At 41.6% G+C, this 15,565-nt stretch overlaps 2 protein-coding genes across 9 annotated transcripts in view; one reads left to right on the top strand and one right to left on the bottom strand.

Moving 5' to 3' along the window:
- The window catches only part of CMSS1 (cms1 ribosomal small subunit homolog), a 223,453-nt gene that overhangs the window by 145,038 nt on the left and 62,850 nt on the right, over positions 1-15,565 (top strand). The gene's annotated exons all lie outside the window — the stretch shown is intronic.
- Positions 1-15,565, bottom strand: part of FILIP1L (filamin A interacting protein 1 like) — a 190,918-nt gene that overhangs the window by 145,385 nt on the left and 29,968 nt on the right. For all 3 annotated transcript variants that reach the window (XR_005256483.1, XM_038133379.1, XM_038133406.1), the window contains exon 2: positions 3,574-3,716. The gene's annotated coding sequence lies outside the window, so the exon portion shown is untranslated. The remainder of the gene's footprint in view (positions 1-3,573; positions 3,717-15,565) is intronic.

Here is a 15,565-nt window from a genome sequence, read left to right as displayed (position 1 = left end):
TGCACATTTAAAATATAAAAGTGAGCATTATAATGGATGCTATGCCAGAATGCATTTTTACTTTTCCTTTTAATAGCCCCAAGTGGATTTAGTAATGTTTCCTTTCTGGTTTTATTTTGGTAGTTCTTTCTTTACCTTGTCTATGCTTCATTACTACATTCTATGAATATATAAGTTCAGCCTACAAAGCTGAACATGTGCACATAGTAGCAGTGGGAGAGTTGGGTTTTTTTGATTTGGATGTGTGTGTTGGGTTTAAAGTATCCAGTCTTCTGGTCTTGAAGACATTTGGGATGGGATTCTGTCTTCCTCTGCTGGTCCTTCTTTCTTCTTGCTGTTCTGTTCAGCAAGATGACAGTCTCATGTTGATTAGGGATTTGAGGTGCAACAGGAGTACAGCTAATAAGAAAATAATGAGTTGGTGTGTATTTCTGTGCTGTGCTGCTCCCTGCTGAATTGTCTGACTACCAGATACATTAATGAGTTAACAACTGAGAGTTGTTCTCCTGGAGGGGTGCTGATGGAGCTGAAGAGCAGAGGTTTAGGACAAGCTGTGCTAGCCTAAGAAGCTTCTCTCTCTATTCTTATCATAAATTGTGATAAAAATTATCATAAATTATCATAAATTAGTTATGCTAAGGTGATACTCAGCAAAAGACAGCTAGCAGTGAGCCCAGCAGGGTCTTTAGATGGTTAATGTCAGGGTAAAGAGAAGGAAAGGTGATTTTCCAGTATGTGCATGTTCCAGGAGCCCTTTCTGTGCAGGAAACAATCCCATGGTCATAGTTAACTGTCAGTAATTTACCATATTTGGATTCCCGAAACAAAATGCAATGTTTAGTTCGGCTTTGAAGGGCAAACAGTTCCTTATGGAGCTTAATTGCTTTGTTTACATGTAGCTAGTTACTTGTCACGTGGCAAGAACAATAGGCTGATCGCCTCGCTTAACCCATGATCAGAATGAGATAAAACACCGAAGACAGCAGGCTGTATTTCTTAAACAGACAACGGGTCAGATGCAGCCTCCTTGGCCGGCTGTCTCCTAGAAAACCTGCTGCCTGGCATACCCCTTGTTTCCACAGCAGCTGTGTGACTGCCCTAGGTCCTTGCTGTCTGATCCTCAACTATAATCGAGTGGTGTTTCTTGAGTCTTTATTTCACGTGGACCAGGCACCTTCCTGAGAACTGTGTGACTCACTGACCATTCCTGACACAGTGCATGCAGTGAACATCAGACCATCATCACCGCACCAGGCTTTGACCTCACGTTACCCCACAGCTTAACCTGGACCGTGCCCACTTTGCAGCAGAGGCAGCTGGGCTTCCTTCTCCCTGTAAGGAGGCAGGGCAGGGCCTTGGGGAAGCATGAGCCTTGATTTCTCAACCAGCCACACCTGTCTTGTGGGATGGGGCAAAAAATGGAGTTTACTTAGTTAAGCCAGATCTCTGCCACTCAGTCATGCCTGCTACTGACAGGAGGCTTTTTAACAAGGGTGCTTCAGCCATGCCAGAACGCTTTTCTTGTTGTCACACAGTCCTCCAGCCACAGGCAGTACCCCGTGATCCAGCATGACAGGAGTGCGTGACCCAGCACAAGCTTTCTCTGCCCAGAAGTTGAGAAGTTCATTGTCAGGTCTGCCAGATTAATAGAGACAAAAGAAGGTTTTTGGTTGGGACTGCAGCTCTCACACCCTCAAGGAGTCCCTTGCGTCTGGGGGGAGCATGGGGCTCACGCCAGGTCTCCCTGCGTAATTGAGTTTTCCTGAGCTCTGAGCAGAGAGGACATTCCAGAGATTTTTATCTGTTTGCTTCTGCATTTCACTGGTGGCTTTTCCCCTCATAACATCTAAATTAAAAGTCAGAAAGTTTGCTAAGAAAGACTCCTAGTTTGTACCTCAGGTAGTTTCTTTTGGCAGAAGTGAATTCTCCATTACACCTGCTTGTACCAAAGAAGTAAGGTAGATGTTCTCCATTAATTTACCAAAAGTTATGTAAGCTTCAGCCATCCCTGCAAACTGGAGAACAAGTTGCTAATGTCTCTTATTTTGTAAATCTGTGTGCAACTGGGAATGAGAGGCCTTTGAAAATATGCGCAGAAAGTTTGAGTGCAGGAGAGCACCAGCAAACCAAAAGTCTTCTTTATCTTTTTCCATGAGTGAGCTATTAACTGGCACAGCTGTGTGCTCAAATCCTAGGTACAGTTTACAGTTGTCACTTGCACTTGAAGGGATGTAAGTGGAGGCTGATAATCTTTATAGCGCTCATCTCCAAAGCTGTTCCTGTTCCCTCTGTAGGCAATCTCTCAATTGCAGAGGGGAGGCAAGGCAGAAATATTTCCTATTTGTGTATGTTTGTGGTACAGAGGAACCAAATCATGCAAATAACAAGACCACAATGACAGTGGTATTCTAAAGAATATGACAAATTATCATTACCTTCCCAAGCCTTTAGACTATGAAAATAAACTTTAAAAGTCTACTGAAGATTTAAGCAGTAAGAACCCCTTCCCCTCCACCACCACCTAAATATATGAGCTGCTTCTAGAGCTGGAGGCCTCCTCTGTAAGATTACCACTTGTTTTGAGCTTATACAAGCATTTACAGCTACCATATAAATTGAAATGTTAGCATGTCTGCTCTTGCCTTGTCATTCTTCTGTTTGTGTAACACAGAGCCCCTTAGTCATCACAAAAAAGAAAACCTTTGGAAATACGTCTTTGAGGAGGAAGACTCCGCACAAGGATCAGTCATATTCCTCACAAGAATTCAACATCTGAGTCAGGGGTTCCCAGAGACTAACGTGAAACATGCTAAGTATGTGACCCTCAGGAAGATTTTCAAACTGTGGCTTTTCTGCACTGTCCTGCTGATTCTTTTTCTTTTTTTTTTTTTTTTGGTCGTGCAGCACCACCTAGCCTGATGTCCCACCCATTAGGTTGCCCTCCATGAACAAAACTCAGGAAACTCCTGAGTCCATCGTCCCAGAAAACCTTTTTTTTGGAATACAGCCTGAAAAAGATAATCTATTTTGTCAAGTGTTTCCACACCTCTGTAAACGTGCAGTCTCCTCCTCTGGATGATCTCATGCATATATTCATCAAAGTTCTTACTTTGCTTTGAGACCACATTGGCAGCAAAACAGTAGTATTTGCAATATAAAAAGGTTTTGGGTAAGATCCAGTACAAGCATCTCATGGTGAAATCATTCTTAATATTATTTAACAGCTACCTAGTGTCTGATCCAGAGAAACTGGTCACAACTACACCTTCTTTAGACACTCAAGTGAATGGCACATGTGAGCCTTGGATTTTACATGGATGTAGAGCAAGGAGGACACAGAGCATAATTTGTCGCTCACGTTGTCAAGCACAATCTTCCTCCATTTTTTGACAGTGGATTGTTGATAGAGTGACAGCTGCTAAACAGGTATGAGTTCATCAGCACTCCTTACCAAAGAAACCTTGTCTGGAAACTCTTACTTCTCTCTCTGGAAGCAGAGGGGAGGAAAATTGGAAGTCTCTGGCTTAAGGAAAACCATTTGGTACTACAGAAGTTAAGTGAACATCAGCTAACCTGCTGGAGCATCACAGGCTGGAAACCTGAATGTTCTGGCAGATGCCGTCATTTTGGCAATGGCACAGGTGGCAGTCCTGCAAAGTCCTCATGGTCTTTATCACGTAGTAGGAAGTGGCATTGCTGCCCTGGATGCAAACATCCTAGAAAAGAAGTGGTTAGTTAGTGACTCCACAGAAATAAATTCTTGGACACAGGTGATACCGCGAGTATTGGAGTGCCAGGTCACAATACGAGTACTGTGGAAGTTATCAGTGTTGCCAGTGACAGATGTAATACCTACCAATGATTATGTCTTAGAAAACAAAAACCCCAACACCAAGCCCAGCAGTCTTACAGACTCCTTGCTTTTCAGCTTTCAAAACTCTTCTGGAGAGTTTTTGCAAATGGGTGGTCTAAAACCAAGGCTGATTAAATATCTGCTCTGCCTCCTGTCACCTTGGAAACAGGGAATGCCAACTGTGAAAGCAGTCTGAAGGATCCAGGATGGAAATTCAGATGTTCATGTACAACAGACTTTTCCCCCTTTTTATTACTCAGAACAATATGAGAGTCTACAGCAAGGTCTGCATTTCCAGCTAAGTGCACAGTGTAACAAGTATATTGAGGCAGCTTATGGCTGGTAACACTTCATGGTAAATGCTGCCTTAGAACTAGGAGTGGCCATGTCTCTACTGCTGAAAGTAGGGAAAAAAACTTACTTTCACACTCCATAATGCAGAGCATGCACCTACGCAGTTTTAGCTCCTTATTTATTGTAGCTAGTTTATTGTGGGCCATGGTAACTATCTGTGTTATATGTCTGTTCTTGCTTGCATCTCTGGGAGATAATGAGATTGTGTAGTGGTTATATTGACAGCAGGGTTTCTTTTCCAAATTCCTTTGCTTCTGTTCTGTTCTTCATGCAGCCCACTGAAATAATCTCTTTCTATATTGCAGAGCTCTTCCAAGAGATTTTTCTTTTTCATTGATGACATCCATAAAAAACAAGGAATTCTACCTTGCAGTTTTGTTCCCTCGAAACTTCAGTCTACATCTACCCATTTAAGTCATCTTACTTTTGTCCCTAATCTATCTTAATATCTTCAGGCGACCGAGAAACTGGCCTTTCATCTGTCTTGAACTCTTGAGAATTGCTCAACAGTTGCACAAAATTGTTTTTCCTCCTCTTGCTGTGAAGATACAGCAAAGTACCAAATTAGGAGTGTTTTATGGGCCAGGCTTTTCCCAATTGCCTGGGGCTGTGATCTCTTAACCTAAAAATGGAGAGATGTTCCTTGCTGTGCTTGACATGGAGGTCTGAAAGTCCTGTGCTCCTTTAGGCATTTTAGGGTTCTCAGTATCTTACAGGGACTTTATTTCCCAGCTTTTCTGATGCTTAACTGTGTGTGACCAAGTAAATATTATGGGATGTGCACACCCAAAGAGTACAGTACCCCTAAAAGATAGCAGAAAGAAATTGAGCTAACATTAGGCCTGATTTTCTTGCTCCTTTGTCAGGGGCCATTATGGACTTAATGGTTTGTTATAAGTAAAATGTTTCCTTTCTAATCCTGTTTTTTCACTAAATTTCAAGAGAGATGCCAGATTACCACCTTGGGTTTGGTTTGGGGGTTATTGTCTCAACACTAGTGATTACAATAAACTAGGATCCTCAACTTCAAATCACTGCTTGATGTCCTCTTATACTGGAAATTATGCTGATTTAAATGTCTGCATCCGTTGTCTTTCCAAAATGCACAGCTTGGTTTTAAAGATAAATGCTTGCCATTTGGGGACAGACTGTGTGCTAGGTTTAAGTTCACTTAGCAAAGTTTTTTTTATTGGAGTGGCTCATGTAACTTGTTAACATGCAAGAAATTATTAAGCTTTCACTTCCTCCACTCCCATTTCCTGTTTGGATGTTGAAAGGAAGCCCTGATTGCTAATTTGTGATTAGCCAGCAACCCAGAGTGAACTTAATCCTGTGGGTTTGTGTGGTGCTTTCCTATGCAGATACAGCCTCACTCAAGAGTGGGATTGCTGCAGCTCATGTTTCATGGGGAGAACTGTAAACAATCTACTCTTCTTTCCATGTATTCATGGCCTGCCTTCTGAGAACAGAGGTAATGCCTGGCCTGCCAGAGCTTTGGAGACTACACTAAAATGTTGGATGCTGCAGTAGAGAAGGGGGTTTTTCCAGCCTTGCTTGCCCAGGAGGTGGCACTGTGAAATAGTGGGATTTTTACCTGCAGTGTTTATCGTCTCACCCCACTGTGATTGTTTGAGATGTGACTGAAGACTGAAATTCCTTAGTCAGTAAAAACAGAGTGACTTGTATTTCTTCTAGGATGCCTCAGTGCTCTCCTGTGTGAAACACGTGGCACTATCTGCTTTGTACTCCTGCATTAGGGAACTGACCTTCACACATACTCTTGTGCTGCCAGGATCAGAGCTGGGTTTGTGGGTGAGATTGTCTGGCCACAAAAGAAGTGGTGATGTCTTTGGAGCATCTTTACTTCTGAGGTTTTTGTGCAAGTCCATTGTGTCCCCCTTGATATTTCCCAGACCTACTGACAAAGCAGCCAAGATGAAGAGCTATATACTTGTAGTATGTGCTAGAAAACTAGAAAGTTTTGAGGAGTCTCTGTGGGATCTCTCTGTTCTGCATGCATTGTGCTATGCTCCTGTTAGAGTACTGGTTGCTCTGGTTTAGTGCTTATATATAACACACAGAGAGCTTTTTAAAGGGATCTCTGACCCCAAGAGATCCTGCAAGTGCCTGACCTGACTTGTGTTGCCAAATGCAGGCCAACACAGCTGAGATAAATCTAGAAAATATTCCAGGTCTTTCATTATTATAATGGTGATAAACTGAGACCATTTTCATTTCTCTCTCCAATAAAAGCCTGAGATTAGGAGCACACACAGATCTGTCGGTAATTCTGATCTTGGAATGTATATAATACTTTACAAAATCTTAGGCAAGCTTATTGACCTGCTTATTTTATTTCTCAGAAAGGTGGAAAGGGGTAATGCTTTCATAACGCAAGAAAAACAAGAACGTATTTGTAACACAATGTAACAAATATGTTCACAATATGCCTTAGAGCTAGAAATATTAAGGGAATGCGAAATACTTTTGTTATTATTAATCAAATATTAAGTGGCCTATACATCTATAACAAAGGCTTCTTAGCAAACACATCCTTTAAAATAGTCTGACCCTTTCCACTTTTTCAGAGACATTAATAGTTTCCTGGCTCAGTGTTTTAGGAAATGTCGTCATAGTCTGGAGGAACCAATAAAAACATAAGTCACCTATTTTGTCTGATCATTTTACGCCAGGATATTTGAGGCTGGAAGCTGTGGAGGGGTAGGAGGGGACTGCTTTGTTTGTGTGGGTGGAAGATGTAGAGGATTTAATACTGCTTTAGTATAACTTTACTATTAGGACTATAGCTCTACTTGTTACTGTAACTCTACTATATTAGGCCTCTAGAACTGTGTGAAAAATAGCATTTTTTGAGTTCATCGACAGAGGCTTTAGATAGTTTTTGTGACTATTTCATGATTTTTTTCTCCTTCCTATGCCATTTATTGCTTCAGTGCTTGAGGAAAGGGATGTTGCCTTTGGGGAAGAGTATTCTGTTGGTTTTAGGCTTTCATTGCCCTTTAATAAAAAGGTAAGAGCTCTCAAGAAATGGCAGTGCCTTAAAACAAATGTTGGTAGCTGATTATGGCAATATGATTGGTGGGACAATAGTTTATTTGGTATGGTCAATGCAGACCATTTCATACAAGCAGAAAACATAATTACTTAAAGAACCACTGCTGTATGAAATCTTAGTACAAAGTGTTGTTACATGACATTGTGAAAAGCAGACCATGAGTGTCTGCAACAGGCATCTGGTGACACTTTGCACTCCATTATAAATGCCAGCATTTACAGTGGGATAAACCCTGCCATCCTTCCATGGTTTTGATTCTCTCCCTTCTGAGGCAAAGCTTCCAGCAAGTGTGTTAGTCCTGACTGTGATCTCTTGGCTGTGGAGAGCAGATATGCATTGCAGTTTTCCCCCACTGTGCTGTTGTCTGCTGCAAGCTTCACACAGCCCCTCAGAGGTAACCTCTCTGTTACTGTTGATTTGTGCTTAGTTGCATGGAGCTGGGAAAGGCTGTCCTGACCCCATTTATCCTCTGCCTCTTCCCAGAGTGTCCTCCAGAGAGGACCAAAGTTTTTGCCCGTTTTTGGGAAGTCGTGCTCTGTGTTTTCTCTTCAGTGTTCAATCAGCATTGGAAACCAGTGTAATGTTTGTCAGCAGTCTAGAGAAGCTGAAGGATAACACTTACTTCATCCTGCATAGCTGTCTTAACAGAAATGAGCTGCGGCCCCAAAAGAGACAGCCACCACCACTGCAAGCTGCATCGTAATGCATTATGTGGACTGTTCTCCTCATTTGCCCCCCAAAGTAGAAAAATCAAACATGATTTCTTTTCAGCTTCTGCTGCAGCCCCAAACGGAAGTTATGTGCAGCTGTCAGTGGTTCACTGAGAGTTCAAACCATGTTCGGGCTGCAGTTCAGGGTCTGCAAACCCCCACAAAAATGTGCTTTGGGATTTTAGAAAGATGCAAAAGGAGGGCAGGGGTACCAAGATACCCTGATTAGAGTCAAGTCCAAAGGGGAAATTGCTGCTAATCTAGTGCATTTGGTTTTTATGAATCCAACAAGGTGTTATCTCAAGACTTGTACAAGAAGCTGGCAAATGAACCCCACAAATGAACCTTATTGTTAACTCTCACCAGCCATCTGCCCTTTGGCATGTTTTTGGAGGCTTTTCTCTCCACCTTTCAATTTAATGCACTGAATTCTTATTCTTTTTCAAGCTGAGTGTGCATCAGGCCTGTGGCAAAGAGACTGTGTCCTGTTACCTTCCACTCATGACAGCCACTAGGAGATGTTGCCACAGCAGAGGCGTCCCCTTTGTACCTGCCAGTATGGCTTATCCCTTCTGTGTATGTTTTAGCAGGTCAGGCCTAGACTTGTTACTGTGAACTATGCCATGAGATACCCCTTTCAAGTTCTTTCTTAAGCTGGAGCTGGATCTGTTTGTGGTGGTATTCCTGGAGTGTCAGTATTCCCTAGCACTTCATGGTACGAGGGTCACTGCTTGGTCCCAAAGCACAGCATGCAAGCAACAGCCAAACTGAGGCAATTTCTGTCCCAAGTAACGCCATTGGAGACTTGAAGTAATGTGCATTGAGCAGGATGTGTAGGTGAAGGGGTGAGTACAGCATTGTTATTGTTGTTGCTTATTCCCACGACAAATTCAGAACAAAGTGGCCATGTCAGATGCTCCTACCAACTATTCAGGGGCTTTGGAGTAGACAAGTCTCTCTTTCTGACTTGCTGTCTTCCATGCTTGGATTTCATCTCATTCATCAGGGGGTATAGGCCCTGATGGGATAAGCGTAGCTTTTTCTGTCATCCCTGTTTCTTGGGTGTTCAGGGTCTAGGGAGGGCAGAGCTCTTCTCAGTTCAGTCATTTGCAAACAGGAGCTTTTACATTTTTATTGGTGTATGTGGTTAAACTGTTGTGAGCTGTGCATGTATCAATTCTAAAATAAACACCTCTCTCATCCAGCAGAGGAATTGTGATCTCAGGAAGAACCAGATTTAAAAATAAAACTATCATTTTAACCCTCAGCTTGTGCCCCCTTCCCCTCAGGCTTTTATGATGATGGCTGGAAGTTCTTCATTGACTATAGGATTTTTTCCAATTAACAGTGACATTCTCCCAAACCAGAAACTATCTAATCCTACCCAAAGAGGTTTAGTGAAAGTGAAACTGTAGAGAAGATGAAGGCAAACTATTTCTTACATTTTTGTCTTATTCCTGTGTCCTACCATATGACTTGGCTGTAGCAATTGTGTGAAAATGCGTGACCTGTGCTGTAAAGCTGAATATGCTGTGGTCTCTGTGTTTACAGCAGATACAAGGAAAAAGTTTTGTCTTCAGGCATGTCTGTGCAGGGCCTAGAACACTTTTGGCTCTACATAAGAAATAATAATAATAAGGCCAAAACCTCTCTGCCAGCTAGTGAAATGAAAATGCTTTACTTCACAGTTATGTCATTGGAGAATTATATTTCATTAGAGCTGATATTAAAAACCCTTATGTCAGTAGTGAAATGTGGCTGACTTCAAATTTGCAAAACACATAGGAAATTTTTTTGTAATGTGTTGTCACTTTAGAAGTCTGGCAGTCCTTTAGGTTCAGTCATAAAACTTTGGGCTCTCAGAAGGGGAAACCCCCAAGGCTATTTCCCCTAAGCTTTAAAAGCTTTGCTTTTACTAGCAAATGCCATTTTTACAAAGTATATGCAAGTAATGTTCTGGATGCTTCCAACAGCAGCAGCTGTTAGGACTTTCAGGTTGGGGAACTGTATTAAGTAGTTCATGAGAAGTTATTCTAGGTGTTTAAATGGGAGCTTTTAGAAAGTAAGTGAACAGGGTAGAGAATAGCAGTCCAAACTGTTTCTGGTTATTAAATGCAAAAACATGCCTGTTGTTTTGCTGTTTTCCCTTCCCATTTGGTGGCTCACAGGCTTTTGTTACTGGGAAGGACTGTGTGCACAGCACTTGTGTTGAGTTGGTTCCAACAGGTCACTGAGCTGCAGAACAGTTTCCATGTTAGTTTTCACAAATTTATGATGTAAATCAGACTTTTGTGTTAATCAGAGTAAAGACATGAAGGGGTATATGTGAGTATATGTATTAGCTCTTATTTTTGCTTGCTAGACAATATTTAAATGTCCAGTGCAGTATGCAAGATTATTTCTGTTACAGTTATATTTATTGTAGGAGATGGTAATTGATACTTGATCCTAGGCGTGAGATTCTGCTTTGAATTTTTGCTCAGATGTGGAGAACTTGTGAACATACATAGTCATTTGCTAATAGAAAAATATATTATGGTTAAACAAGCAAATGCAAATGTTTGTGGCTTGAAAATAGGATAATGACTAGATGTCTATCCTCTTCTGCTTGGATACATCCAACTCTACACTGTTCTCCTTATTAAATACTACCTTGGGCAATAGTCTGCTACATTGACTCAGAAGCTGGTTTGGTGCTGTACCACCAAATAAGACAGATAATGGCACAGTTCACATTTGGGGGCTTTTTCCTGACACACTCTTATTAGAGTCTCTTTTCTCTGCATTAATTTTTTACCGGATTTTTAGGAGTTTGCTATTTTCAAGACTTCTCTCTGTTTTGAAATCTGCCAGCAGTGATAGGGGACAATATCTGATATACAGTTGTAAAACAGCCTGCGCTAGATTTTCTTTAGGAAAGAGTCTCCAATCAACCTGGTACAACCTTTCTTACAGGTCTATCCAATTGTATATAGCATTTCTTGAAAATTCACTGGAGTGAATGGCATTAGAGTGGTGAATCTTAGTAATGTGAAAGCTGTTCAGTGGACAGACAGGGCTAAAATGCTAGTTAATCCCTGGCTGGGCAGATGCAGCTGTTCCTTTTTTACTTTGTCAGCCTACTTGTGTGAGCTGGTCATTGTCTCTTTGGTGAGACAAAAGAGTGGGATGCTTGTGTGTAAGGGTTAGGTCAGCCTGTGGGATCAGGGTCTGGTTAAGGGAGTTTGTTTTTATCAGCACATTCTGAGGCAAATGGAAACTGGATGGTTTGGATTATGGAAAGTCCCTGAAGTGTGCATATGTTCAGCTTGTCAGCTTCATGTACTTGGGGACTGTAAAATCAGGGACAAACCCACCTTTTTTTTTTCTTTTTTTTTTTTCTTAATTTTTTTTGGTTGGTTGTTTTGGTTTCTTTTTATTTTGGTAAAAATAGTAAAGGCATTGAAACACTTTCTGGAAATGGAAAACATTCCCAGCTTTTATGGATATGTGGTCAGTCGGCTCTTGCTTGTTCCCTTATAAGCAATATTCTTAACGGGAAGATGTTGCTACTATTTCAGGTCAGTGTGTGTGTGTTTTATTTTACAGTTGCCATGGCACTGGTAAGACAGATATGTTCTGTAGTTGTTTGTCTTGTTATAAGATGTGAATTTTATTTTCAGCGCTGTATTTGCAGCATAATAGTGTGTGCAGTAATTTTCCATACTTCACCAAAGTTGCCATTGTTGGAGTTACTGCGCTGTTTTTTCTTGTTTGTCATGTGATGTTTTACATGCCCACCTTTGGTGCACTAGAGTTATTAGCTCCCATATACAGCCTTTGAATTTTGGATATTCTATAGCCTAGTGGATACTTAAGGTTAGAGACATTATGTCATGGTTGCAATCTTACATAAACACAAACCAGAAAGCCTAATCTAGTAGTTTTTTATACAGCTCAATAAACTTGGCTGAGCTACAGCTTATCTTCTGGGGAGGTACCCAAAATTGATTTAAGGACTTCAGGTGATGGAGAATCTAACCAAGATTAACTGTAAGTTATAGCTACTAAATTTTTACTGAGCTCTGTCAGTGTTTAAAAATGTAGCTTTACTTAAAATAAAGTGCAGCGAAGCAACAGCAGTGGCAGCCATAGCCAAGATCAACCATGTCTCCTTTGTTTTCCTCACGTTTTCTCTTTTTTAAGTGAGATTGTCACCACACGGATTGGAATCAAATCTCACAGTACTACAGCTTTTACTTATTGCTATTACAGAAATAATTTTAGGGGAGTCTGTAGGGTTTTCAAAGTAAATTTGACAATCTGAAGTGTGTTGGCATAACTAGAAATTAGTCAAGCCCAAGACACACTGACACTGGCATTGAGCCGCGGTTTTTTCCCTGCTGCGGGTTCCTGTTCCTTTGATGACGCCTGTCGTTGGTTCACTGAGAATCAGCTTTACTGACTCCATGGGTCTGTTTGTCACACAGGAAACTGCAGTGAGCTGCCTGCAAGTGTCACAAAGCTCTCCTACTCTTACACCTACATGTGGCATTCAGCTGGAGTATTGTATTGAAGAAAGACAGAATTTTTATGTTGCTGTGTTGTGGTTAACTAGGTCAAGTGAAGCAAACCTGTTTTGTCTTTGCATCTCTTTGTCCTTGCCTTTTTGGTTTATTTGTTTGCTTTTGGGGCTTTCCTTTAGGTTTTTTTGTTTGTTTTTTAAAATAGCTGAAAATACAGATGAGCTTTGGAGGAAATAGTGAAAGGGAAGAAGCCCATAGCTACCAAAACAAACTTGACTTATGCTGAGTTCGTAAGAGAGTGGTAGACCTGTTCATCAAGTTTATTAGCGGTGCATGTAAGAAAATTGTAAAAGCATTTTCTGTTGTTGCAGAATGCTGGGTTTGAGAATAACAAAAATTCAACCCTTTCAGTTACAGCAGTGACACAGTCAGAGGCTGGTTTGGGGGTGGCACCACTTGTATATCCTTTCCACAAAGTATCTCGAATTTAATTAGGGAAGAAGGATACACAAAACACCCCCATGTCTGTTGTTGGACCGTGTTTAGGGGCTTTTGAATTAAAAACAGTTAAGAACAGTATTGCTGCTTTCAGCTGTTTCCTTAACCATACTGAACTCATCCCTTAGTAGATATAAGGGCAAAGAAATGCTTTGCCAACCAAAGGTACATACAGAAGAGGGAGCTCGTGTTTTCTGTCACACCTGTTTGTACCAGTATTCCCTCATGGCTTGTTTTCTTTTAATGTTCCATGAGATGAACAGAAGAGACTGTTTTTCCTGTGTACATATACAAGAGTTAAGTTTCTAAACTTGAGACATTAGTTTTCTGACCATCAATATGATCAACTCTCATTCAAGCTAGCAGAAACTTGACTGAGAGTAAGAACTGACCCACACTCAAGTTACAGGAGCGGCAGGTGGGTTGGCATCCTCTTTTTGGATGAGCCATTTCTCATCACAGATGTGATCTGAAGAGTATTGCCATTATTTTGTTCTTAATTCATATGAGTTTATAAGCCAGTTTTTATACCTGATAAGAGCATGTGGTCTTGAACCATTTAATGTTTTCCAGGATTTGGGGTTTATTACTGCTGTAAAAGACTTCCATAACAGACTTCCTTTAGCTGGTTTTCTGTATTATTTTATGCTTATGTTTTTGAAATTGATACTCATTGCTGCCATTTCCTGACAAACTATGAAACAGGCTTTCAATTAATCAGTATGCTGTTTTGGTTGAGAGAGATCCTTTTTATTGTCTCTGTTTTCTTTTCTTGGCGTATACATCTTTCCATGATGCATATTTATATTAGGTAGTATAAAACTATGAACTCAGCTTCTTCAAGAGATATGTTACAAACAGACTCTGAGTGTAAATCAGTGCAATTATGTGCTGGCAATTAAGAGGTTAAATAAGTTTCCAATTTAAGAAACAAGGTGGGAGGGTTGTCTGAAGACACCTGGGGCTGTGTCTTTCCGGGAGCCACTGGTCAGCGGGGTACCCACTGTCACATGGGATAACAAAGTTCCACACAGTACCTGGGCCCTGTGGGGCTTACACAGTTCAGTGCTGCTGCTGCTGCTTTTGTTATATACGACCTGATGTCCCTGTATTCCCAAAATTTGCCTTCCAAACTGTACCTCAAACAAAACACCTTGCTTGATCCCAATGCTATAGGTGACGTTTAGGACTGTGATGTAACTTTTTAGCAGAATCTGTAGTCAATGGTGGAAACCAAAAGAGCATCAGAGTGAAAAATGTTTTGGCTCCTTAACTGCTAACCTCAGCTCAGCTGAGCTCCCAGATTCCCATTTGGCAAAAGACAGATTACATAAGCAGCAGTAATTTTCCCCATGCTTGGAAAGAATTGGTTGAAATACTTAGCAACTCCCCACAAGTGCAGCAGGCTGCTGCCTGCAGTGCTTGGTCAGAAAGCTAAAATACCTTTTGGCAGGACTGTGGTCAGCCAGCCCAGCTCTGCCTGCATGGGCCAGGGAAGCCTGTCTGCTGTGCTGGCCACCACTCCTCCTCTCCTCTCAAGGGGATGTGCTGGACCAGCTGAAAGCATCCTGTGTGGCAAAGCCAGCTTGGGAGCTCTGGGTGGGGCCAGCCTGAAGGTACCCACAGTTAGGGTGAATGTTGAATGAGGTTTGTGGAGTTCTTTGCCTGATAGTACAATAAAAGTTTTTAAAAATCACAGACAAATGCTCGATGCATCTCCTAAAGCGAGGGTGACTGGCATTTGGAAAATTCACCTTTGCATTTGTTTGGAATTTATTTTCATGCTCTCTGTGAGGATAGTTTTGTCTGAAATGAAGTGCCTTTGTTTATGCTTCCAATTCGGATGCCTTTCATTCTTCCTCTAAATTATACCAAATGCTCAGCAGGAAGAGCAGATGTTCACCAATTACAGAAAAATAAATTAATTGAAAAGGAAAAGAAATCTGGAGGTGGGGCTGGGCATTTCAATTCCCCAGTCACTCTAGTATGGGACAATCTGCTACATTTTGTGAGCACAGACAAAGGCAAACAGAGGATCCCAACTGGTACCCTGCACTGGGCTCCTCCCAGGCCACCACTGGAGCCATCAGCTCACCAAAGTCCCACCTCAGCAGGCCCAGAGGAGCACAAGGACACAATGACAGGCAGAAAACTAAAATACAAAGGAAGGGACACCAAGTCTAGAGTCCTTTCCAGGACTGTCTGAGGAGAGCCTCAGCCCCAGAGTCCAGATCTGAAACCCATGAAGATGAGTCAATGAGCACTTTTTGGAGATATCTGGATATATGTGTAACAGTCTCTGCCAGCAGCTGGAGTGGGCTTGTTTGTCCAGGTGCCAGCAGCTGGGAGCACTGGGATCCAGAAGTGGCTACTGGGCAGAGTCTGTGAGCCCAGCAGCTGAAGGAATCTGTGTTGCTTAGACATATAATAAGTAAATATGTGTGTATAAATATACACACACATGCCTAGTAAGAACACATGTATGCATATAAAACAGACGTATTCTGACTAGGAGACCCTTTCCTGTTCAGCTGAGGAGGTGCTGTGTGTTCTCTACTGAGAACACATT

The sequence above is a fragment of the Motacilla alba genome, chromosome 1, assembly GCF_015832195.1.
Source record: "Motacilla alba alba isolate MOTALB_02 chromosome 1, Motacilla_alba_V1.0_pri, whole genome shotgun sequence".
Lineage (NCBI taxonomy): Eukaryota > Metazoa > Chordata > Aves > Passeriformes > Motacillidae > Motacilla > Motacilla alba.
Note: the sequence above shows the minus strand (reverse complement) of the source record. Positions and strands in the feature narration are given on the sequence as shown.